Below are 27,972 nucleotides of genomic sequence, written 5' to 3' on the forward strand. Positions count from 1 at the left end.
TTTTTACATAATTCCAATTATGTCAAATTGAAATTAATTTCAATTGAAATTTTAATTATGAAGAATTACTGCAGGAAAAGTTAAAAAATAATGTCTCTATCCCTTCCCAGATTTAGCCAAACTGTGAGGTTGAGAGCACTGTCTGTCGGCTCAAGACGTCTAACCCCAACTTCAAGGAATTAGGGTTTGCCTACAAAGTTAGAGGAAAGAGCCCATACAAGACCACTCTCACTTCTGACACCAACTGCAGGTTCGGAGATTGCAGGGGAGGGTTCCCCAAATACACTCAGGTTCAAAAATTTGCTTGCAGAACTCACTGAAACCTATTATATTCCCAGTTATAGTTTATTACAGGGAAAGGGTACAGATTATAACCAGCCAAAGGAAGAGGATGCTTAGGGCAAAGTCTATGAGGGTTCTAAAAGCAAAGTTTCTGTTGTCCTCAGGTTGCATTACCATCGTGGCATCAATATGCACAGAGTATTGCCAATCAGAGAAACTCACTTGAGCTTTAGTGTCCCGAATTTTTATTGTGGCTTTGATTTGAAGACATGATCGGTTGATTGCCGGCATGATTGTTGCAGATGGATTAAGCATACCGAAGTCCCCATCCTAAATTACATGGTAGGTCTTTTTTAGTGCAGCCAGCTCCTGCCCTAAACAAAGACACTCCTATCAGGTATGACATAGAGTGCATCCATGAAGCTGAAGGCAAAGGCACTTTCTCTCTTTGGGCAAGGCCAGGTTCTTTACTACACAATATCCTTCACCCAAATTTCCCAAATATTAACATTTTCCTATATTTACTTTATCCTTGGCTGTCATCCTCCCTTCTCTCCTCTCCTTTTTTCCTTCCTTTTTCCCTTTCTCTTCTTCCTTTTTTTAATCTTTCTCCCTTTCTCTCGTCTCTTTTCTTCCCTTCTTCCCTCTCTCCCTCTCTACCTCTCACCCTTTTATCATTTCCATCTTTTTCTCTCTCCCGTTTATATTCTCTCTTTAAAAACAAAGTCATTCTCTATTCTTTTGTATTACCACACTCCAGTTATCAAATATTCGGATTTTGACAATTTCCCAGTGTCTTTTTACAGCAACAGAAAGTGCAGCATCATGCCTTACATACAGTTGCCACCTTACATTCACTTGTCATCTCTCTTTGGTTGAGAACAGTACCTCAGTCTGTCTTAGGATTTCATGACATTGACATTTTTCAAAAGTACAGATCTATTTTGCAGTGTCCCTTTATTTGGGTTTGTCTAATATTCCCATTATCAAATTCAAGTTCTGCACTTTTGGCAGCAATGTTAGAGAAGGAATGTTGTATTTGTCCTAGTGCATCATATCTGGAGTTAGGTGACAATGTTGATATGGCTGGCCCATTACTGGTAGTATTAACTTTACTTACTTGTTTCAAGTGGTATCTATAAGGTTTCTCCACTGCAAAGTTACTGTTTTTCTCTTTGTAATTAATAATTATCTTGTGAGGAGATACTTTGAGACTATGTTTAATTCTGTCCTGAAACTTTCATGCACTAGTTTTAACATTCATTCATAATTCTTACCTGAAACAACTATTGCTATAGTAATTGTAAATGATGATTTTTTAATTTCATCTTTTTACTACACTTTTTAGATGGCTTTTTAGAATAAGGAAGAGTCTTCCATTTTCTCCTGTTTATTGAGTTTTTAAATGTATTTCAGTATTATCTCATGGGGACCTCTTTTTTCTACTTTTCTATTTATTTTTTATTAATAAGGTATTTTTTATTACTTCATTTTATCTATTATTGGCTTAAGAGGTTTACTATAGTATACATCTTTAATTTATCACAGCCTAACCTCAGGTAGTATTTATACCACTTTACGTATAGTCCAAGTACCTTTTACTACAGTACACTTCAGTTTTTCCCCCCAGCTTTTGTACTATTGTTTATATAGTTTTTGCTTCTACATTTAACCGTATAGTACATTGTTACTGATTTTGCTGTAATGTTCCACTTGTCTTTGTATCATGTCCATGTTTTTCTCTACTTCCTGGAACATACAGAACATTCATAGCTATTTTAATGATCTTGTCTGGAGCAGTTCCCAACTTGGGACAGTTTTTACCCACAAGGTATATTTGGCAATGTCTAGAGATATTTTCTGTGTCACAACTGGGGAGAAAGATGTTGCATCTAGTGGATATAGGCCAGAGATGCTGCTCAATATTCTACAATATATACAACAAAGAATTATCATGCCCAGAATTTCAGTAGTACTAAGGTTGTGAAATCTTGGTCTAGGACTCATTTGGCGCCACTACTGAGGCATTACAGTTCTAAGAACTCTGCCTAATTCTTTGTTAGGAAATTTTTCTGTTGTGTCTGGTGAGAACACAAACTATACCTGGACCTGTATTAGCTCCTAGGATGTTTCCACTAACTCTTTTCTAGTGACTTTTTCCCCCCTGGCCTTGTTAGATTCTTTATATACATTGCACAGATCAGTATAATACAGTTAACTTGAGGGGACCGTTGTACAGATCTCCAGAGCACTTTTTCCTCTTCTGTGCATCTCCTTCCTCTCTATTTTTTTACCTCACAAATTCTAGTCACATTAACCTGTGTAAACTTTGAACTGTCTCTTCAGAAAGGCCATTGGGCTATTTTGGGTTTCCTTCCCCTGGCACTGTAATTTGGAAACTCTTCAAACAGTGAGCTGGTGTACTTATAGCACTCAACTCATTTGAGTTCTTTCTCTCAGGTATTAATATCCTGTACTGCTTTTTGTCCATTGTCTGAAACCTTTGTTTCATCCACTTTGTCCAGTTTTCTAGTCGTTTAATATAGAAGAACAAATCTAATCCCTGTTTCATAGTGGTGGGAAATAGAAGTTATTTTGATGGTCAAATTATCCTTAATTTGGTTGTGGAAGCCCCCCTCAAGCTGTCTCCTCTGTCCTTTTGGCATGTAAATCCTTTTCTGTAATAGTGAGGAAGGTGGTTTCTTATTTTCCACAATATATTTACTTATTTTCTCAACCCCAGAGTACACAGAAGTTAACTTCAGAATTGCTGACTGATACCTTTGCAAAATACAAGTCTACTAACCAAATTTTAATTTATGTTTAGAGTTCTTTTTTCTTTAGCCTGAGGGCATATGGTCTCAAAACTAAGTTTGCAAGTTACCTGGGATAATGTCAGCAAAAATGGCTGAGTAAGGACATCCAGAAATTCTTTTTCTCCATTAAAAACAATGAGAAAACTGTCCATATTGTCAGAATCAGTGTTTTCAGAACTGTGGAATTAACCAAAAGCTTACAGCAATCCAGGGAATGTTATTTATTAAAAAATGGCTGAATCTTGATAGGAACAGTATCTTTGTGACACTCTAACTTGCCCTATTTTCATCCCCCACTCCCCAAATCCATGGTGTCTTGAAAATCAACAACCCACAGTCATGATGAAAACCTGCAGCCTGGCAGACACTGGAGGGGCCAGAACAGGGTTGGAGCTTATTCAAAGACACATTCCCCGAGAACTATCATTATTTGGCCAGTATGGTAGTTCACTGGGAGACCCCATGGCAATTCTGTTTTTATCTAACTTGACGAAGAGCTTTCCCAGTGTGAAAAGCGTTTTTCCTGAGATCACTTTTTGAAATCAATTAGAGGCAATTGTTAACATCACAGCTGCCTGAGGCAGTTGGGGAAAACAAGAAGTTAATCAAATTAAAAGGAAATCTGGAAAACTCAATATCTTTAGGGAATTTGATAAGTTTTGACAAATTTCCTGGAATTAAGGAAAAGTCACATGAATGACAGGGCTATGTGCATGTTCAGGAAAGTGCTGAGAAGGCCCTAAACCCTCACTTCTGGTTGACTTTGGGGGCTCTGCATAAGCAGGAAGTGAAGGCTGATGTGGAATTGTCAACTTCCTGGCCAAGTGTTGAAGGTGTACCCCAACACACATACCGACTCTCAGCAAAATGAGAGAAATATCAATTGCAAGCATTAAGGAAATCTTTGTCCAGTTATTAGTGTACCACTAAGCTAATGAAGCAGAGACTTTAGTGGCCATATACAACAAAGAATACAGACTTCACAAAGATAGTTCAAAGAAGTCACTGGACAACAACAAAAAATAGCAACAACAACAAGCCCTGAGGAGAAGAGAATATCTGATTTTGGAGTTGCAACATTATATTATTTAAAATGTCTAGTTTTCAACAGAATGTTGTAAGACATACACAGAAATAAATTGTGGCTCATATATAGGGTGGGGAAGCAATCAATAGAAACTGTCCCAAACAGGTCCAAACTTTGGATATATTTGACAAAAACATTAAGCTATTTTAAATGTGTTCAAAGAACAAAAGGAAACCATATCTAAAAAACTAAGAGGAAAGTCTGAGAACAATGTCTCATCAAATAGAGAATATCAGTAATGAGATAAAAATTATAAAGAAGTTTAGGAATTGAGAAGTACATTACTGTGAAACAAAACTTTCAACAGATGGGTTCAACAGTACGTTGGAGCAGACAGAAGAAAGATTGGGTAAACCTAATAATTGATCAATTGAGATTATCCAGTTAGAGGGAAAAAAAATAACGAAAATTTCAAAGACTTGGGATACCATCAAATGTACCAACATAGGCATAATGGGAGTCTCATATGACCCCAATCATAGCTGTATACCTGCAAGAGAATTGAAAACTTGTTTAAAAAAAAAAACCTGAATATGAATTTCATAGGAGCATTATTCGTAATAGGTAAAAAGAAGAAAGAACCCAAATACCCATCAACTGATGACTAGATAATTAAAAGTGGTTTGTACATGCAATGGAATATTATTCAGCCATAAAAAGGAATGAAGTATTGATACATATTGTGATATGGATGAACTTTGAAAACATCATGCTGGGCTTCCCTGATGGCGCAGTGGTTGAGAATCTGCCTGCCAATGCAGGGGACATGGGTTTGAGCCCTGGTCTCGGAAGATCCCACATGCCGCGGAGCAACTAGGCCCGTGAGCCACAATTACTGAGCCTGCGTGTCTGGAGCCTGTGCTCTGCAACAAGAGAGGCCACGATAATGAGAGGCCCGTGCACCGCAACGAAGAGTGGCCCCCACTTGCCACAACTAGAGAAAGCCCTCACACAGAAACGAAGACCCAACACAGCCATAAATAAATAAATAAATAAACCAACCCAAAAGTTTTAAAAAAAAAGACAAAACATCATGCTTAGAAAGAAGCCAAACACAAAACAGGGTTCCATTTATATGAAATGTCTAGAATACGTAAATCCATTGAGATCAAAAGTAGATTAGTGATTGCTAAGGGCTGGGAGAAGGAGGAATAGTGAATGACTGCTAATGGGTGTGGCATTTCTTTTAGGATTGAATGTGTTCTGGAATTGGATTGTAGTTTGGTTGCACAACTTTGTGAATACAAAAATCCACTGAATTGTGCACTTTATAAGGATGCATATTATTGTATGTGAATTGTATCTCAGTTTTTTTAAATAATAATAATAAAAAGTTACCTGGGTTAGTGGTTTTTTTTTCCCCCTCTCCTTCCTTCCATATAGTACTTCATTTGAAATGCATTTTAGTTCATATATTTATGATGGTATTTAATTTGAAGTATTCTTTTCTCCATCCTTGGTAATTTTATTTATTTTTTTCTTTATGTATGTGAAACATTAACATTGTTCCATATGTTAGAGCTGCACAAAACAGTATACTCAGAGAAGTGCCAACTCTGCCCTTCCAATTGTTTCTTTCCTTTCCACCCCAATCCCACCCACCCCATGTAGATAGTCAATCTCATTGGTCCTTGGTGTATTCTTCCTGTGTTTCTGTTTGCACAGATTAACAAACATGTATATATTCTTATTTCTGCTTCTTTCTTACATAAAAATTGACATTTCCTATATAATTTTATGATCTTTGCTTTCTTCATTTAAAAATGTATTCTGGAAATCACTACAAATCTGTCAATAGAGACCTTCCTTGTTTAAAATAAAACAAATGAACGAATATAACAAAACAGAAATAGATACAGAGAACAAACTAGTGGTTACCAGAAGGGAGAGGCTTAGGGGGAGGGAATTAAGAGGTACAAACTACTAGGTATAAAAAAGTTATAAGGATGTAATATACAGCACAAGGAATATAGCCAATTTTATAACTTTATATGGAATATAATCTATAAAAATAACAATTCACTATGTTGTACACCTGAAATTAATGTTGTAAGTCAACTATGCTTCAATTAAAAAAAAAAAAAAAATGTGTGAGAGGGACAGCACCCGCTATTGCTGGCTTCGAAGACAGAGAAAAAGGATCACAAGCCAAGCAATGCAGGTGGCCTCTAGAAGCCTTCAGTTTACATCCAGTAAGAAAATGGGTATCTCAGGCCTACCCCTTCAAGAAACTGAATTCTGCCAACAACCTGAACGACCCACGAAAAGGATCCTCCCCGAGAGCCTCTAGAGAGGAACACAGCCCTGCTGACACCCCGATTTTAGCCCAGTGAGACCCATGTCAGAACTACATGGGTCTAAACTACAGAACTATTAGATAATAAATTTTTGTTGTTTAAGCCATTACAGAATATAAATAAATAAAAAATGACATTGCACCTATCTATCAACTTATTCACTCATCTATGTAGGAGCCTATAGATTATTTTTCATATTTTACAGCTACAAACAGTGTTTCAAACAAAATATGAACCAGCAGTATGTATTTTCATATTGTTGGAGGTATGCCTTTGGGGTAAGTTCCTAGAGGTAACACTGTTATGTCAGAAGGTAAATGTATATGTAGTTAAAAATTGCCAGATTTTTTTTCCATGAGGGTTGTAACAATTTGTATTTTCACCAGCAGCATATAAGACAGACTTGTTTCCAACACCTCTCCAGTAGAGTATGGTGTTTTACATTTTTAATTTTGCTAATTGGATAGGTGAGAAATGTCACTTCAGTGTAGTTTTCCTATACATTTCTCTGATTATGGGCATAGTTGAGTACTTTTTTAAATTTTGGGGGACAATTTTATATGAATTTTTGTGAATATTTTCTGTCTTGCCCATTTTCCCATTGGTGAGGAGTTGGTTTTTCTTTTTGTCCTTTTCCCCAAATTTTTAAGATTTATTTATGTTTTAGGGATATTAGCCCTTTATCTGTTATATGTATTGCAAATATTTTTTCCTGTTTTGTCAATTGTCTTTTTATTTGCTTATAAGCTATTTTTGTTTTGTCTGCCTTTTTCTAATTGATTTTTTTAATTTTTATTTTATATTGGAGTATAGTTGATTTACAATGTTGTGTTAGTTTCAGGTGTACAGCTAAGTGATTCAGCTATACATATACATATATCTCTTCTTTTTCAAATTCCTTTCCCATTTAGGTTATTACAGAATATCGAGTAGAGTTCCCTGTGCTAAACAGTAGGTCCTTGTTGGTTATCTATTTTATATATAGAAGTTTGTATCTGCTAATTGCAAACTTTTAATTTATCCCTCTCTCACCCCTTTTCTCCTTTGGTAGCCATAAGTTTGTTTCCAAAGTCTGTGAGTTTGTTTCTGTTTTGTAAATAAATTCATTTGTATCATTTTTTTAGATTCCACATATAAGTGATATCATATGATATTTGTCTTTTTCTCTCTGATTTACTTCACTTCGTATGATAATCTCTAGGTCCATCCATTGTCAGTTGTCTTTTGATTTTATTTATGTCATTTACATTTCTATCATGTTGTTTGTCTGCCACTTATATGTAATCAGATGTACTGGTTTCTCTTTTTATTTCCTATTATTTCATTTTTGCATATAGATTTGGGATCATAGTTAGAAAATCTTACCCTACTATTTGTTTTCTACTTGGATACAAATATTGCTGTCCCTGCTTTCTTTGTGTTTCCATTTGTCCGGAATACCTTTGACTATCCTTTCATTTTTAGTCTTTCTGAATCATTGTTTCAGATGTGTCTCTTGAATAGAGCATTTTGTTGGGTCTTTATGAGCCAGGTTGAAAATCTTTCCATATAATAAACCTTTTCACATTTGTTGATAAGATGATTATGATTGCTTTCAATTCTGTCAGATTATCTTATACTGTAATTATTATATTTATTTTGTTCCTCTTCATAATGTTTGCTGCGTTCTCTTTTTAAAAAAGAAATTCCTAAATTTGGCACTTAGGAAGGTTAGTATTTCTGGTGGTTATCTTTGTGCTTATACCTTTATTTAATGGCTTTAGTCCCTTATTCTTTTATTCACAATCTGTATTGTCCATTTTTAATGACATCCCTTAAGTATCACTTGTTGCCTAAATCACAGCTAATGGGTTTATTCTACTTTCCTTCTTCCATCTGCATTCCCTTCCAATTTTTAATTGCATTAATATAATGTCATTGGAACATACAACACATAACATTGAACATTATTATATAACATATTATTCTGCCCTTATCCCCACCTTAGTTTTAGCCTTAGATTTGCAGTTAAGTATATTAAAGCTAAATTGCTGAAGTTTTCCCAGTTATGTTTTGTTTGGATGAAGTTCATTTTCTAGTACATTCCTCAAAAAAGGACTCATGGAAGGAATTATTTGAGCTCTTGATATTTAAATATTTTTTCTGTAGTTTTCATACTTTAAAAATTTTTCTGTGGTTTTCATTATTAAACATTATGACTGGATCTTGGTATTGTGGCTTTCTGAACAAAGATCCTGCCCCTCTTCCTTGTGGCAGCTAAACTTTCATTGCATCCGTGGGGAATCTTGTTTGGAAGAGTTTCTTGCTCCTTCCCAAGTTAGGAGATCTGGATGAAGGATGGCTTCGTGACCTTTCCCAGGGATACAGAGTTGTTTTTGTTTTTTGTTTTCCCTTGTACACTTCCAAGCCACAGTGAGTCTTTATACCTGGGTCCTGGCTAATTGTTTGATGACCTTACCGTGGCTTAAGGCTTTTTTCTTAGTAGGGAAGAAGGATCCTGGTGGGTATTTGTGTCCTTCCTGTAACAGTAACCTCTCCTCTTTCAGGTCTGCACCATCAAGGAAAGTTTTCTCTTATCTTTGCTCTGTCCCCCATCTTTCTCCTGAGTGCCCAGTGAAGGCCCATGGAACTCCCATACCCTTTTGAGTACTTGACAGCCCTAAATAATTCTACTATATTTTCCTCTAGTACTTGTATAGGTTTATGTTTACCTTTAGGCCTTAATCTTTCTGGAATTTACCCCAATTGGCAAACTGCTTAAACCAATTAGTTACAATGAATCTGCATTTCTCAGCCTCTCCTGAAGTTAGGTTGGTGTCATGTGACAAGAATTACTTATTGGAATATGGGTGAAAAGTATGTAAACCACTTCCAGGTCTGGCCCATGAAATCCTCTTCTCTCCTCCACCCTTCTTTTGTCCCTCAGCTGGGTGTCAGTTCCCAGGGAGACAGTAGAGGACCCCGTTTTTAAGATGAAGAAAGAACCATCAATGTGGGAACGTCAATCACTGTGAAAACCATAGTTATCCACCTTTTCCTCCACTTAAGCCAACTGGACTTAAGTTATCATCAAACAAGCATCTATTGTGTAAAACCACTGAGAATTTGGGCTTTTTGTTTGTTTGTTTGTTTTTTGATAGTACAAGGTATTACTCTGATGCAGAAATTGTTGCTAGAAGAAGGATGCTACTGTAACAAAAATCCAAAATTCTTGGCATTGGTCCACCATACAGTCAAGATGGAAACTAATATCCAGGGCTATAAAACTGGAGATTTCTGCATGCAGTAACAAAACAATATTTTAAATGGTCATTTACAATTACTTGGAAGGTGGACCACATGCTTACTGACATCATAGTACGGAGAGAGGCTGGAGAATGGAATGTTGGTAGTGAATGTTGATTGTTACTACCTGCATTTATCAAAGTGATACAAAAAACAAGAAATGGGATGTAGCAAAAACTTGTTAGTTTGAAAGCAGAAAAAAAGAAAAAAAAGTAAAAGGATGAGAAAGCCATGGCTTCTAGCCCCAAATAATAAGAGATTATGGACAAATGCCCACTAAGACTTCTGGCTCCACACAGTTCTAAGTAAGGGTGTGGCATTTCCTCCTAAACATGATGACTTTAAGCCATGTTGGCAAATGAGGGAAAAAATAAGGCAGGCTTGAGAATTATATTTAGGAAAGACCTTTGGGGGTGCTATCAGCATATGTGACTGAATAGATACCTTTCCCTCAAAAAGAGTAATCTGCTTTTTTTGTAATACCAAAGAAATTGCAAGACTGGATTTCAATAGCCTTCAAATGTTCTATCATTACTAGTATTTTGGGGCTCCCAAACTTGCTCAGGAAAGAAATGGGTTGCAAAAACTGTAAAGGCCCCCAGTGAGGGCAAGATCCCCATCATTTGTATCAAATGTAATAATGGACCAAAAAACCTCCAAAAAGGTAGATCCAGAGCTTTGAAGAACATTGAATAAGTAGTTTCTTCCAGATAGAAAAACTGAAATCAGGAAAATGTCCCACTGCCAGATAAGAGGGACCTCAAAACACCTGCCAGAAGGATGTCATAACTACTATAGACCATCGCCTTCTGTGTGTCTCCCATGTTCCCTTTACCAGATGGCAGTTTTTATTACAACTGTCCTGTCCTTGCTTCACCACGATAAATTGGGCCTGCTGGCAGTAGAGAGATTTCTATAACATCTGTTGCTGGTGCAAGTGTCACTGGAACCTCAAGTGGCCATATCCGGAACTGGTGGAAAGAACCATGCATTATTCAGAGATCCTGGGCATTGAGCTGGTTGCAATAACTGGATGGAATTTTGGCTTGTCTCACTTAGGGAAGGAGGGAATGTGCTCTATGTGGTAGGGCACCTGGTAACCAGAAGGACATACTATGTTAGAAATTGGCTATAAGGTGTTCACTTAATCTATTTCTTCTTTTACTTAGGTAACCAAATATGGCTAAAAGTGATTACATGATTTTCACATGCCCCACAGAACTTTCCAGGCAATCTCCACGTTTCTTTCTTTGTTTTCCAGCTAGATGTTGACATCTTGGGCAACCTTGCAAGATAGATTTTGAAGATGGTGAAATTTCTATCAGCCAGGGTTCCTGCATGGTGGCATGGAACAGATCCCCACAACCCTACCCAGCCACCTGTTGAACTTCACATGAGTAAGAAATAAGTATTTGGTTATGTCACTGAGATTTAGAGTGTTATCTGTTACTGCAGCTAATAAGTATATGATATGTTGTTGGGATCTAACTATTCTAGTTTTTCTGAAATTAATATGGTTTTAATGCTATTTTTGAGTAGTTGGGTCATCCCTTCTCTACTGATTTGAAATGTCACCATATAAGCACAGCATTGTTCCTAGGCTCTCTCTCTTTTCTGCTTATCTGTTTCTCTGATCAGATATTACATTTTAAATTATTATAGCTTTGTATTTTCCTTAGATACCCAGTAGCCCTGTTTACGCATAATTTTTTTTCTCAGAATTTTCTTGGCAAGTCTTTTGTCTTTTCTTTAGAAACAAATTTTAAAATCAGCTTCTAAGTTTTATTTTAAAAAATTGTCTTGGGATATTAATTCTGATTATTCTTAGAATTTTTTTGTAACCTGGGAGGTATTTGTGTTGCAAACATGTTCTTATTGTTGTTCTCTAGTTGTATAAAATGATGGGTCTGCTTCCATGGATGGGCCTAAAATATAGAACTGTAGAAGAAATGATATGAACAGGAGCAAGTTCAGTAGTCTAAGTATGACATCATCATGCAGAAATTAAGTAGCCTTAAGTTGAATACTGGAATGTTGTTTGTACTTTGAACATGTGTTTCTCCTCAAGGGAAAACTTGTTTTGAAAGAAAGTCATTCTCCATGCTGTCTTCAGGATATAATTGAAAGGATGTTTTTCAGTAAAGACAGCCAAAACTTAGAGGGTCAATGAATGGCGGAGGATTATTTGTGTTTATTTTTAAACTAAACATGGTATGAATATTCAGTGTTTAACTTAGCTCTCTCTGTAATGGACGGGAGTTCGTAGTCTTCACATATACCAACAACAACCAGTTTAACTTAGGTCTAAAATAGGTGTGAACTAGTTCTGATTTTGTTTTTGTTTTTTTTTGAATCATAGGTACCACCTGTGATAAAGGAGAGGTTTGCAAGCCCTATCAAATTTTTAAGGCCTGTAATGCTATAATTGCCTTATCAATGCTTAGAATTTTTTTACTTTAGTGAGTTCTATAATTACATTACTAATGCTTAGAATTTTCTTACTTTAGTGCTTGAATTTATATTCTCCGCTTTGATATCTGCAAGGCTCCCTCCCTCAGTTTTGCAGGTCTCTGTTCAAATGTCAGCTTATTAGGGAGAGCTTCTCTGATTTCCCTTAGAAACCAACGATTATTCCTTCCTCTTTGCTTGGTTTTTCTTCTGTGACATTCATAGAAGTGCATGGTAGTGCTCAGTTAAATATTTGCTTTTAAAATACATATTCTATAAATATTTGAATAAATATTATTATTGAATAACTAATCATGGATATATACAAGTTTTTTCAGCATATCAATGACTCATATAGTTGAATACCTGAAGCTGCTAGTTAGGAGGCTATTAGAATAATCCAGGTAAGAGATAGAATGGCTTGGGCTTGGATGGTAGCAGTGGAGATGAGAATGGGAGAGAAGGTAATGTTTGATTATAGAGGAGAAAGTATGAATTAATGCTGGAGAAAAAGTATGAAAATAATTGAAATAAGAAACAGTATGATTACTAGGCAGCATTAGAAGCCCATTTGAAGTTTACTGTAATTAATTTAAAATGAAAACAATTAGCACAGCCATTTGTATTTTCATTTTCTATGACCTATTTTTTGACCATATTTATTTGGGGTTCTTAGTCTTTTTGCTACTGGTTTGTAGGAGTTCTTCGTATGTTAGTGAAATAAGCCCTGTGCCTACCATGATTTGCAAAGAATTTCCATTTTGTCATTTGTCTTTTGACTTTGATTTTTTTTTCCAAATAAGGTATTTGATTTTGTTCATGTGATAAATGATATCTAATTTTTAACCTCCTAACTGGTTATTGTTGGTATATATGAAGGCTAAAACTTTCTCAGCTACCTTACAAAACTCTCAGTGTTTTTTTAATAGTTAACTCCACTGTTTCTCCTCCATCTTCCCAGGTTCAGAATTATACCTTCTTCAGATAATGATCATTTTACTTGCTCCTAATTTTTGTAACTCTATTTCTCTTACCTAAGTAGAATGGCTAGTACCTCCAATACAACATAAAATAATAACACTGAAAGTGGACCTCTTTGTCTATTCCTGACATTAATGGAAATGCTTTTAGTGCTTTCACTTAAGCATGAAGTTGACTTTTAGATTTAGAAAGATATGTTTTATGAAGTTATGATCTATTCCTCTTATTAAAACATATTTTTTTTTAAATCAAGAATGGATGTTGAGTTTTAACACATGCCTTTTAAGCATTTTTGAAAGTTACTATGTGATTTTTCTCTTTTGTTCTTTAAAGATTTAGTGGAATAATTCTAAAAAAACCATTTCTGCCTGGTGTATTTCTCTATTTTTTCTATATTAATTTATCTATTTAGATTTTCACCTGAACTCAATTTTATATTTTTCTTAAAAAGTAACCTTTTCAGGAATTACCTGGCGGTCCAGTGGTTAGGACTCAGTGCTGTCACTGCAGGGCCCTGGCTTCCATCTCTGGCTGGGGAACTAAGATCTGCAAGCCACACAGTGTGGCACCCACAAAAAAAAAAAAGTAACCATTTCATCCATGATATATATTTTATTTGCAGAGCTAAACAATGTAATCTCTTGATTTTTAAAATTACCTCTACAAATTTGGGTGAGTTCAGTCTTTTATTTTGTGTATTTATGTTTTATACTTTTTTCTAGATTAGTTAATGGTTTACCTAAGTAAGGTATTCAGTTTTTTCTTTGTGTGGTCTTTTAGCCGTATACCAAAGATTCTGATACATTGTGATTTCTAGGCTACTTGTTTTCTCTTTTCCTACCTTTTTCCAATTGCATTTCAGATGTTTTTCCTATTTTCCTTCTCTGCTATTTTGGAATTTCTTTTGGTAATTACCCTTTAAAATTTAAAGTGAATATTTTTAAAAATTAAAATTAACCTCAGTAACTCTACCAGCCTACTAAACAATACATAAGCTTCCTAACTCTTCGATCACTTTTTTATCTTGCATGCATTTGTGTCAAAAATTTCAGTTCTGCCTTTTAACTTTATCTCCAAATTAGATATTATCATTATTGTTTTATACAGTTAATGTTTATATAGATTTACTCACATGTTTACCAATTTCTTTGTTGACCAATTTTTTTTTTTTTGTCTTTGACCTTCTTTCTGGTATCATTTTCCTGCTTTCCTAGGTACACGTTTTTCAACATTGTATAGTGAAGATCGGTTAGTGGTAAGCCCTCTTAGTTTTTGTCTATTAGAATAATGTCTTTATTTCAGTCTCATTCTCAACTGACATTCTAGCAGGGTAACTAATCTTGGTTAATAATTATTTTCTTCATTAGTATGAAAATATCTCATTGTTTTCTGACTTTGTTTCTATTGAGAAGTCAGCTGTCAGTTACATTGTCATTCTTTCTAGGCAACTTTCGTGTGTGTCAATGATTCTTGTATAATATGAAATATTTGAATTTTTTTAATAGAGGCTATCTTTATCATTGTAATCGTATATATACACAGACATACTTAATACTCTATTGCTTTAGAACATGGGTCATTAAACACTTTCTGTAACAAGTGAGAGAGTAAATATTCTAGGCCTTGCAGCCCATAAAGTCTCTGGTGGCCACTTGACTCTGGTGTTGTAGCACAAAAGCAGCCATAGATAATATGTGAACAAGTGGGTGTGGCTGTATTTCACTAAACTGTATCTACAAAAACAGGTGGTGTATTTGATTTAGCCAATTGTCCATATTTGTTGACTTGCTTTAGACAGTATATTCTGAATAATGATTAAATTAAATTGTTCTTCTTCCTTTCAGCATTCTTTCCTCCATTACTGACTATTAGTCAGTGATATTATCTTTCTTAGGGTTTATCTTTATACTAATAAATCTAAGAATAGGCAGATGGATATATTTATCTGATTTCAATTACATATTTTGACCCAGCTATAAAAATATGAAAAACTAGCAAATTTTTCTTTGCTTTTTCTTCCCTTCTCACTGTTTGTTATTTATACCATTTCTACCTTATGAAGGTTTATAGAATTTACATTCTGTTCTATCACCCTAATCTTTGTTGGTTACTTGACTTGTTGAAGGTCACACAGCCAGTAAGTGGTGAAGCTAAGATGTGAACTGAATAGCCTGTGTTGTTAACGACTACATCATGCTGCCATATTTTTTGGAAGATTGGATAATCTTGGTAATAAAATTAACAAAGATTATATTATGGGGAGTGGGAGGAGCTGAATCATCTATAAATGTGAATGGGAAAATGTCAAATAATACTACAAACTAACTTCTCTATATTTTTTAGTGTTGTTCAGTATTACCATGGTTAATTAAATGATAGGAACTGAATTTGACTAAATGCATCATTCCAGTAAGACCAATAAAAAATCTTTTTTCATCCCATTAAAACCCCAAGAGATTCATTAATCTGTCCATTTCTAAACAAAGCACTTAAAAAATCTAGAAATAGAAGTTTAATTTCTTAATGTGAAAATGGGTATCTTAGACTAATAGCCAATATTACATTTAATGGAGAAATATTGGAAGTTAGAAACGTAACAAGGATGGCTGTCATTATACTATTATTACATTTTCACTTCACATTGTTTTAGAAAGTTGAAGCCAGTGTAGTTAGAAATAAAAGAAATACAATAGATATAGCTAACAGGAAAGGAAGAAATAAAATTAACATTGTTTCTGCCTCTGCCTCATTTATAGTGGAATTTCCCATTCATTTTATTCCAATTTTATTGTGGTTACAGTAAGGGTGTTTTTTGTTTGTTTTTTCTCCTCATCTTCATGTAAGGTATCCAAGTTCCCTCACCCCTTTCTCCAGGAGGACCCACAAGTATTCAGGACTGTTGAATGACAGGTTACCTGTAGGTAAAAAATCAGAGAAACTTTCATTCTGCTCCCCGAAACTCTGAAAGTTCTAATCCTTCCTCTTTCTAACCATCTTCCTCATCAGGTTGAATTCCCACTCTACCTTTCTTTTTCTTTTTCCAGTTCCAGTTTTATTTGTTCTTTTGAAGCCAGAGAAAACAGTCCTACAAGTACGCCTATAAGAACGATCTGGAGATTGGTTCAAGATGGAGTAGAAGGACATGCGCTCACTCCCTCTTGCGAGAACACTGGAATCAGAACTAACTGCTGAACAATCATTGACAGGAAGACACTGGAACTCACCAAAAAAGATACCCCACATCCAAAGACAAAGGAAAAGCCACGATGAGCTGGTAGGTGGGGTGCAATCACAATAAAATTAAATCCCATAATCGCTGGGTGGGTGACTCACAAACAGGAGAACAGTTATACCACAGAAGTCCACCAACTGGAGTGAAGGTTCTGAGCCCCACCTCAGGCTTCCCAACCTGGGAGTCCAGCAACAGGAGGAGGAATTCCCAGAGAATCAGACTTTGAAGGCTAGTGGGAATTGACTGCAGGACTTTGACAGGACTGGGGGAAACAGAGACTCCACTCTTGGAGGGCACACACAAAGTAGTGTGCGCGTCAGGACCCAGGGGGAAGGAGCAGTGACCCCATAGGAGACTGAACCAGACCTACCTGCTAGTGTTGGAGGGTCTCCTGCAGAGACGGGGGGTGTCTTTGGCTCACTGCGGGGACAAAGACACTGGCAGCAGAAGTTCTGGGAAGTACTCCTTGGTGTGAGCCCTCCCAAAGACCACCATTAGCCCCACCAAAGAGCTGGGTAGTCTCCATTGCTGGGTCGCCTCAGGCCACACAACCAACAAGGAGGGAACTCAGCCCCAACCATCAGCAGATAAGTGGATTAAAGTCTGACTGAACTCTGCCCACCAGAGCAACACCCAGCTCTACCTACCACCAGTCCCTCCCATCAGGAAGCTCGCACAAGCCTCTTAGATAGCCTCATCCACCAGAGGGCAGACAGCAGAAGAAAGAAGAATGACAATCCTGCAGCCTATGGAACAAAAACCACATTCACAGAAAGATAGACAAAATAAAAAGACAGAGAACTATGTACCAGATGAAGGAACAAGATAAAACCCCAGAAAAACAACTAAATGAAGTGGAAATAGGCAACCTCTAGAAAAAGAATTCAGAATAATAGTGAAGATGATCCAGGACCTCGGAAAAAGAATGGAGCCAAAGATCGAGATGATGCAAGAAATGTTTAACAAAGATCTAGAAGAATTAAAGAACAAACGCCTAGAAATAAAGAACAAACAAACAGAGATGAGCAATACAATAACTGAAATGAAAAATACACTAGAAGGAATCAATAGCAGAATATATGAGGCAGAAGAATGGATAAGTGACCTGGAAGACAGAATGGTGGAATTCACTGCCATGGAACAGAATAAAGAAAAAAGAATAAAAAGAAACGAAGACAGCCTAAGAGATCTCTGAGACAACATTAAACGCACCAACATTCGCATTATAGGGGTCCCAGAAGGAGAAGAGAGAAAGAAAAGATGTGAGAAAATATTTGAAGAGATTATAGTCAAAAACTTCCCTAACATGGGAAAGGAAATAGCCACCCAAGTCCAGGAAGTTCAGATAGTCCCAGGCAGGACAAACCCAAGGAGAAACATGCCAAGACACATAGTAATCAAATTGACAAAAATTAAAGACAAAGAAAAATTATTAAAAGCAACAAAGGAAAAATGACAAATAACATACAACGGAATTCCCATAAGGTTAACAGCTGATTTCTCAGCAGAAACTCTGCAAGCCAGAAGGGAGTGGCACGATATATTTAAAGTGATGAAAGGGAAGAAACTACAGCCAAGATTACTCTACCCAGTAAGGATCTCATTCAGATTCGACAGAGAAATCAAAAGCTTTACAGAGAAGCAAAAGCTAAGAGAATTCAGCACCACCAAATCAGCTCCACAACAAATGCTAAACGAACTTCTCTAAGTGGGAAACACAAGAGAAGAAAAGGACCTACAAAAACAAACCCAAAACAATTAAGAAAATGGTAATACGAACATACATATTGATAATTACCTTAAATGTGAATGGATTAAATGCTCCAACCAAAAGACACAGGCTTGCTGAATGGATACAAAAACAATATCCACATATATGCTGTCTACAAGAGAACCACTTCAGACCTAGGGACACATACAGACTGAAAATGAGGGGATGGAAAAAGATATTCCATGCAAATGGAAATCAAAAGAAAGCTGGAGTAGCAATACTCATATCAGATAAAATAGACTTTAAAATAAAGAATGCTATAAGAGACAAAGAAGGACACTACATAATGATCAAGGGATCAATTCAAGAAGAAGATATAACAATTATAAACATACATGCACCCAACATAGGAGCACCTCAATACATAAGGCAGCTGCTAACAGCTAGAAAAGAGGAAATCAACAGTACCACAGTAATAGTGGGGGACTTTAACACCTCACTTACACCAATGGATAGATCATCCAGATAGAAAATTAATAAGGAAACACAAGCTTTAAATGACACAATAGACCAGATAGATTTAATTGATATTTATGGGACATTCCATCTGCAAACAGCAGATTACACTTTCTTCTCAAGTGCACACAGAACATTCTGCAAGATAGATCACATCTTGGGTCACAAATCAAGCCCCGGTAAATTTAAGAAAATTGAAATTGTATCAAGCATCTTTTCTGACCACAACGCTTTGAGATGAGAAATCAATTGCAGGAAAAAAAATAGTAAAAAACACAAACACATGGAGGCTAAACAATATGCTACAAAATAACCAAGAGATCACTGAAGAAATCAAAGAGGAAATCAAAAAATACATAGAGACAAATAACAAAGAAAACACAGCAAACCAAAACCTATGGGATGTAGCAAAAGCAGTTCTAAGAGGGAAGTTTATAGCAGTACAGTCCTACCTCAAGAAACAAGAAAAATCTCAAGTAAACAATCTAACCTTACAGCTAAAGGAACTAGAGAAAGAAGAACAAAGAAAACCCAAAGTTAGTAGCAGGAAAGAAATCATACAGATCAGAGCAGAAATAAATGAAATACAAACAAAGAAAATAATAGTAAAGATCAATAAAACTAAAAGCTGGCTCTTTAAGAAGGTAAACAAAATTGGTAAACCTTAAGCCAGATTCATCAAGAAAAAGAGGGAGAGGACTCAAATCAATAAAATTAGAAACGAAAAAGGAGAAGTTACAATGGCAACTGCAGAAATACAAAGCATCATAAGAGACTACTACGAGCAACTCTATGCCAATAAAATGGACAACCTGGAAGAAATGGACAAATTCTTAGACAGGTATAACCTTCCAAGACTGAACCAGGAAGAAATAGAAAATACGAACAGACCACTCACAGGCACTGAAATTGAAACTGTGATTAAAAATCTTCCAACAAAGTCCAGGACCAGATGGTTTCACAGGTGAATTCTATCAAACATTTAGAGAAGAGCTAACACCTATCCTTCTCAAACTCTTACAAAAAATTGCAGAGGAAGGAACACTCCCAAACTCATTCTATGAGGCCACCATCACCCTGATACCAAAACCAGACAGAGATGCTACTAAAAAAGAAAATTACAGACCAATATCACTGATGAATATAGATGCAAAAATCCTCAACAAAATACTAGCAAACAGAATCCAACGAAACATTAAAAGGATCATACACTATAATAAAGTGGGATTTATCCCAGTGATGTAAGAATTCTTCAGTATATGTAAATCAATCAATGTGGTACATCGTATTAGCAAATTGAAGAATAAAAACCATATGATCATCTCAATAGATGCAGAAAAAGCTTTTGACAAAATTCAACATCCATTTATGATAAAAACTCTCCAGAAAGTGGGTATAGAGGGAATCTACCTCAATATAATAAAGGCCATATATGGCAAACCCACAGCAAACATAATTCTCAATGGTGGAAAACTGAAACCATTTCCTCTAAGATCAGGAACAAGAAAAGGTTGCCCAATCTCACCACTATTATTCAACATAGCTTTGGAAGTCCTAGCCATGGCAATCAGAGAAGAAAAAGAAATAAAAGGAATACAAACTGGAAAAGAAGAAGTAAAACTGTCACTGTTTGCAGATGATATGATACTATACGTAGAGAATCCTAAAGATGCTACCAGAAGACTACTAGAGCTAATCAATGAATTTGGTAAAGTTGCAGGATACAAAATTAATGCACAGAAATCTCTTGCATTCCTATACACTAACAACAACAGATCAGAAAGAGAAATTAAGGAAACAATCCCATTCACCACTGCAACAAAAAGAATAAAATACCTAGGAATAAACCTACCTAAGGAGGTACCTGTACTCAGAAAACTATAAGACACTGATGAAAGAAATCAAAGATGACACAAACAGATGGAGAGATATACTATGTTTTTGGCTTGGAAGAATCAATATTGTGAAAATGACTATACTACCCAAAGCAATCTACAGATTCAATGCAATCCCTCTCAAATTACCAATGGCATTTTTTACAGAACTAGAACAAAAAATCTTAAAATTTGTATGGAGACACAAAAGACCCCAAATAGCCAAAGCAATCTTGAGGGAAAAAAATAGAGCTGGAAGAATCAGACTCCCTGACTTTAGACTATACTACAAAGCTACAGTAAACAAGACAATATGGTACTGGCACAGAAACAGAAATATAGATCAATGGAACAGGATAGAAAACCCAGAGATAAACTCATGCACCTATGGTCAACTAATCTATGACAAAGCAGACAAGGATATACAATCCAGAAGACAGTCTCTTCAATAAGCAATGCTGGGAAAACTGGACAGCTATATGTAAAAGAATGAAATTAGAACACTCCCTAACACCATACACAAAAATAAACTCAAAATGGATTAAAGACCTAAATGTAAGGCCAGACGCTGTTAAACTCTTAGAGGGAAACATAGGAAGAACACTCTTTGATGTAAATCACAGCAAGATCTTTTTTGACCCACCTCCTACAGTAATAGAAATAAAAACAAAAATAAACAAATGGGACCTAATGAAATTTAAAAGCTTTTGCACAGCAAAGGAAACTATAAAGACGAAAAGACAACTCTCAGAATGGGAGAAAATATTTGCAAATGAATCAACAGACAAAGGATTAATCTCCAAATTATATAAACAGCTCATGCAGCTCAATATTAAAAAAGCAAACAACCTAATCAAAAAATGGGCAGAATATCTAAATAGACATTTCTCCAAGGAAGACATACAGATGGCCAAGAGGCACATGAAGAGCTGCTCAATGAGCAGCTAATTATTAGAGAAATGCAAATCAAAACTACAATGAAGTATCACCTCACACCAGTTAGAATGGGCATCATTAGAAAATCTACAAACAACAAATGCTGGAGAGGGTGTGTAGAAAAGGGAACCCTCTTGCACTGTTGGTGGGAATGTAAATTGATACAGCCACTATGGAGAACAGTATGGAGGTTCCTTAAAAAACTAAAAATAGAATTACCATATGACCTAGCAATCCCACTACTGGGCATATACCCAGAGAAAACCTTAATTCAAAAAGACACTTGCACCCCGCTGTTCATTGCAGCACTATTTACAATAGCCAGGTCATGGAAGCAGCCTAAATGCCCATCAACAAACGAATGGATAAAGAAGAAGTGCTACATATATGCAATGGAATATTACTCAGCCGTTAAAATGAACGAAATTGGGTCATTTGTAGAGACATGGATGGACCTAGAGACTGTCATGCAGAGTGAAGTAAGTCAGAAAGAGAAAAACAAATATCATATATTAGCGCATATATGTGGAATCTAGAAAAATGGTACTGATGAACTGGTTTGCAAGGCAGAAATAGAGACACAGATGTAGAGAACAAACGTATAGGCACCATGGGGGGAAAACAGGGGGAGGTGGGTGGTGTGATGAACTGGGAGATTGGGATTGACATATATACACTAATATGTATAAAATAGATAATCAGAACCTGCTGTATAAAAAAATAAATAAAATTCAGAAAAAGAAAAACCTTTGAGTGACTGATTGCTGATTTTCAGAAGTGTTTTGTGTGTGTTTTATGGGGGAAAGAGAAGGAACTCTTACATAAATCTCTGTAATTCATTAAAAAAAAATAAAAAAGAAAGAAAAGAAAAGAACTCATCTGGCACTTCAGGGGTAAGTTTTTTTGGAATCTTTGTTCCTGAGTGAATATGAACTGGGAGTAGAGAAATGACAAATTGAGGATAAGTGAGAAAGAAAAGAGAGTAAGAAATACCCTGAAAACAACAAAATAAACACTAAGACCTAGCCCTGCTATATTTGCAAATAGGAGTCTATACATAGTATATAGGGTTCTTTGGCAAGCACTCAGTAAATAATAGCTATTAGTTCTTGAGAAACTCATCTGGCTGCCAGTTAATCCTTTATAACCATTATCAGTCTTTTAGTCACTTTGCTGATAATTAAAATTTTAGGGAGAAAGTCTCCTTTAATTCATCGAGCTTGGGACCTGGAGCTGTGTCCTGCTTGGTGTAGGATACCGTCATTAACAATGCAGTATGGGAGAAGTATTCCCCCAAAAGGAAATCAGGGTGCTAATTTCTTTTAAATAGTAGGAAGACATAGTGTTAGCCAAGAAAGAGTAGCTGTCCACTACAAGTCTAGTAAGAGAGCAAGAATATATGTGAATCTATAAAAAAAAACAAACACCTTAATAGAGAAGTGAAGTCCCTGTGTGTACCCCAGGAAGTACTTAACTCCTGGAGAGACAAGAGGGGTAAGGAGAATAGTCAGTTGTCTAGTTTGGCCAGAGAAGACAATGCACAAAAGTAGTAGATATGAAACCAATAAAGTGGAGAATTAGGGTGAGATAAAGGTAGGCCTTGAATGTCATTTAAAGTTCTTGAAATTTAGTTTACAGGAAATTGAGAAACCAAATTTAAAATTGAAAAATTTGAGGAAGGAGAAAGCTATGTACTTGTGTAGAGATTTGAAGCAAGTAATATAACCTCCTTGCCAAGTGTCCTTAGCTTTTCTGTATTTCCAGTAACTATCCTCTTTGAAAATGTTCTAGGTCAAAGTTTTCCCATGATATTTCAAGTCAACAGATCACTTGTGTAAGGTTAAAATTACCTTTGACATTAAGGGGAGAAAAATATACACGCACATGAGAAAAACAGCTCCAAAAACAACATTTTGGCCTTTCTTGTGAAAGAGCACAGCACCTTGAATGTCTTTTATAAGGTTCCAAAACTATCTCAAATTACTAAAAGAAAAAGAAAAAAAAGATCAGTTATCAAGTTTCATGTTAAATGTTATTTAATAAAGTGCATTAATGAAAGAAACAAACAGTTCAATTCAAATGAAAAAGCAGGGCTTCCTTGGTGGCGCAGTGGTTGAGAATCTGCCTGCCAATGCAGGGTACATGGGTTCGAGCCCTGGTCTGGGAAGATGCCGCATGCCGTGGAGCGACTGGGCCCGTGAGCCACAATTGCTGAGCCTGCGCGTCTGGAGCCTGTGCTCCGCAACAGGAGAGGCTGCGATAGTGAGAGGCCCGCGCACCACGATGAAGAGTGGCCCCCACTTGCCGCAGCTAGAGAGAGGCCTCGCACAGGGGCGAAGACCCAACACAGCCGTGGATAAATAAATAAATTAATTAAAAAAAAAAAAGCATATATACCATTATGGAATACTCACTGTTCTTTTTTTAAGAAAATCACTTATTGACCTAAATGAGAAGGAAATCCAAAAAAGAGGGGATATATGTGTGTGTGTGTGTATATATATATATATATATATATATATATATATATATATTTTATATATATATATATACATACATATATATATATATATATATATATATAGCTCATTCACTTTGCTGTACAGTATAAACTAACACAATATTGTAAAGCAACTGTACTCCAATAAAATTTTTTTAAAAAGAAGGAATAAGTAAAAAAAAAAGTTTAAAAAAAATTTAAAAATCACCTATTTTGAAAATTTGATAATGGATCTAGCAGTGATCAATAATGGCTGCTAAAATGAGTAGGTGAAAATCTGATGGGAACTTCTATATTGGATGGATCAGACTGACAACACTGAACCCACTAGTCATTCTTAACATCACCAAAAGATAGATGGTAGAGACATCCTGGGCTTCCTCATATGATGCAGTTATGAAGGACACACCACCATGTATCATGTCTTCTTGCTCCCCCAATTCAAACCTAACCTACATCTGGTCAAGCCTCTAGATTTGACTTTTCATAGGAAATACAAGGAACAGAAGAATGTATTAAGTGACACCACCAGGATACAGTCTGCAAAATCTAGAATGTGGAAAATTCTATGAGACAGTAGGTATTCTATAAAAATACCTATTTTTTCACACACATTAAGAGCAAGATAAAGAATGATAAAAGGGAAATATATATATTTTAAAGAGACTTAAAACACGTAATAACCAAGCCAATGTGTGGTTCTTGTTTGCTCCTGAATCAAATAAAAGAAAAGTAAAAAAATTATGAGATGGTGAAATTTGAATGCTAACTAGATATCTGATGATATTAAGGAACTGTTACCTTAGTAATTACTGCAGGGAAATGAAAATTATTTATTGATGACAACTAACTTAAAGGATTTCAGTGGAACCAGGATGGAAGTATTGATTTTGAGTGAAGATCTAAAATACTCTGATAGGGCAAAGTCTAACTCTTAGATTTTTTTTCTAAGTACATTCAAGTGAGACCAATGTTTGAGGTTAAAGCACTGTTATTGGCCTCTTGTTGATCATTAAGAGAGGACCCCCTGTTGCTAAATTGTGAAATCCTGTACATGATGAGAGAGAAGAGGAGAATGTCATTTTTTTCCATATCTCTAATACTCAAAAGTATTCCTTTTAGAAAATTGGGGAGAAGGGGGCAGGAAATAAGGTTATGTGTGCCTAGCTCCTGATAAACCTTCTCAAACTCTGAAAGAGTAACAGAATAACTCCCTGCGGATGAAAAGGCAACTCTGGTCAGCCTAGGCCTTGGAGAATATCTTGACTTTGTAGGTCACTTTCCAGAGAGCTAGTTGCCTAAATTAGTGAAGAGGTTGCACCATGTATGTTTTCCATCCCATTCCTCTGACCTCATCCTCATCTGCAAAGCAAATTTAACCCAGTTGCTGATGCTCTTGGACTCAGGTTCAGAAATATCTGGGATGAGTTGTCATACCTGTGCACCACTCCTGCCTCACCCCAGCATCAACCCCATGTAAATTTTTCTACACTGTGGATTAAAAAGAACGGTGAAAACACTAAGATAATATTGGGAGAGGGATGGGTATAGCTGACTACTTATTACTGTCACCCAAGCCTCTCATTACAGCTGCAGTTCTTCCAGAACGCTAATATTTTGCTGTGCTTTTCTCTGAGTTTTCATTCCCCACTTTCCCTGCCATTGAATTATACCTACTCTACAGGGACTGTAAATGTGTTAGAAGCATAATGCAACTAACAGAAATAAAGAAGGAAATGTTCCCTCTCTAAGATATCCCTTCCAGATGGAGTCTCTCACTGATGGTCAAAGACAAACAACAGGGAAGAGGGATAGTAGACGGGTCAGTGAGAATGGGTAGCATTTGGAGGAGCAAAATCTTAAAACAATGGCTCTTTTTCTTATTTGTTTTCCTCTTTGGATGGATTTTTTTTTTCTTTCTTTTTTTTTTTTTTTTTTTTTTTTTTTGCAACTTCAAGGTGACTGGTTGAATAAAAAGGAACTAGGATCTTCTCGCACTTGTAAAGATGAGCTTCCCTCCTGAAATGCCCTACTAAAGACTTCATGAAATGGAAGGCAGGGTGAGAGTGATCATGCTGTTCAGACTTGCCAATAGGGGAGGTGAATAATCTTGAAAGGGAGAGCAAGATGGCATTACTTCTTTCTGGGTGAATAGTCAGCCCTTAGATACAGAGAATATTGGGTTCTCTTAACAGAAATTAGGTGGGTGAGTATTTTGGAAGGAAACGTTATGAGTTGAATTTTATAGATACTGATTTTATTAGTCTTTTTGCTGGACATAAATTGAGTGACTTGCTGGCTCCCAGTAATCTTTTCATTGACAATACCCATCATAACTCACCCTCTTCCTCTGGAGTTATCATTGTCCATGCCCCACCTTCCCCTTATACCCACACATGAAGCCAAAAATGCAGTCACGTGCTTTGGATGGGAGCAGCCATCCTCTTACTTGACTCTGTCTCCTTGACTTTGGTGACTTAATAGGGTAAAGAACTTGACTCAATTGGACCTGTCATAGTATCCACAATGACTGGAACTGACATTGGCACATGACCCGGACTGAGCCTATGAAATGCCTTCCCTTAGAATTTTCACACTTGAGTAACAGGCTAATGCCATTTTCTTTCTGATCAACAAGCTATGTTGGTGTGTACCCAGATCTGCAGGCAATAAGGTTTCCATCCTTATTGAGAAACTAAACTAAGAGAATGAAGTTGACACACAAACAGAGAAAAGGTAGCAATAATGTGGTCTTGATAGTATTTGATTTCCTGGTTCCATCTCTGCTCCTGAGGCAAACCCTAACTTGCCCCTCTTCTGTTTGGTTACATAAGCCTAAAAATTCCTCTTTGGAGTAATCAAGTTTAAAATATATTCCTGTTACCAGAAACCAAAGAGCCCTAAAACAAAAGTGAAGTGATCACAACTATCAGATTGTTTATATATCCATGAATCTTAGCCCCAGCATCAACCCAACTATAGATTGTTATAAAAGTTTTTTTCCTAAAACCATCTCACTGAAAAACTCGTAATAATTGAAAATGGTTGATTCTAATGGTTTGCTATATGACAATGGTATAATTCACTAGTTTGCAAAAGACTGATTGGCAATATTGGCTCCAAATTTTTCAAGCTCCAAATGTATGCATTAGTTCAGTAAAGATACATGAATAAACATCCAGCATTATTGATTCATTTTTAAGAGGAGTTATCTCTTAATAGTTTCTATCATTGCATTTGTCCTTAGTCCCTGTTATATACAGTTGTGTCATGAACTCTGGCTTGACTTGGTATTTAAAGGAATTAGGAACTGGAAATATTGTATTTCTAACATTGGCAAAGACATGTTCTTGGTCATTGTATTGATGGTTCACCTTGTGGTTTGTGGCTATTTTTTCTCTCTCCAAAGCTGGTGCCTCTTATCAACAGTTTAAACAGCAAATTATTGGGAGCAAATTCTAAATACATGCATATATCCTTCCAAGTCATTCATTACCAGTTTTGTTTTTCCCTGCCCACTGTTGAGTACTAAGATTTAATTGAAATTTACTTAAGCTATGCTATTATGTATAACATAATAATTTCAATTATACAAAATGAATGAACCATGAAGAAAATGACTGGTTCATCCTGAATGTTATAAACAACTAATATGTAGGAGAGGAGAGATTTTAATTAGGGGTATATAAAGCTTTCAAGTTACTTAACAAATAAGAAAGATCTCTGTTTCCTTCTGAAAGAGAACATGATTTAGAAGCTGAAATAATCGTTTCCTTTGAAAGGACCCTATTTAACCATGCAGTTTTTTGGAAGCAAGGCAGGCAGTAAATTGGTGGGTTTCAGGTATTCCTGTGTCCTGCAGCACAAATGCTACCACTATCATACTTTAAGTAATTTGTAAATGATCTTATTTTTATGAATTGATAATTACTTAATATGTCATATTCCAGAGTTTTCCAAGAAGAAAAAAAAGCTTAACAGGATAACAAGTGCTATTTAAAATTTAA

At 36.0% G+C, this 27,972-nt stretch overlaps 1 long non-coding RNA gene across 1 annotated transcript; it reads left to right on the forward strand.

Moving 5' to 3' along the window:
* The first annotated feature begins 12 nt into the window (after nucleotides 1-12).
* LOC132362455 (uncharacterized) lies at nucleotides 13-22,169 on the forward strand. Its single transcript, XR_009502379.1, has 5 exons — nucleotides 13-250; nucleotides 11,029-11,164; nucleotides 14,411-14,451; nucleotides 15,322-15,425; nucleotides 16,241-22,169. It is a non-coding gene; the product is annotated as an uncharacterized LOC132362455 (long non-coding RNA).
* The last annotated feature ends 5,803 nt before the right edge of the window (nucleotides 22,170-27,972 follow it).

Source organism: Balaenoptera ricei, chromosome 3 (genome assembly GCF_028023285.1).
Source record: "Balaenoptera ricei isolate mBalRic1 chromosome 3, mBalRic1.hap2, whole genome shotgun sequence".
NCBI lineage: Eukaryota > Metazoa > Chordata > Mammalia > Artiodactyla > Balaenopteridae > Balaenoptera > Balaenoptera ricei.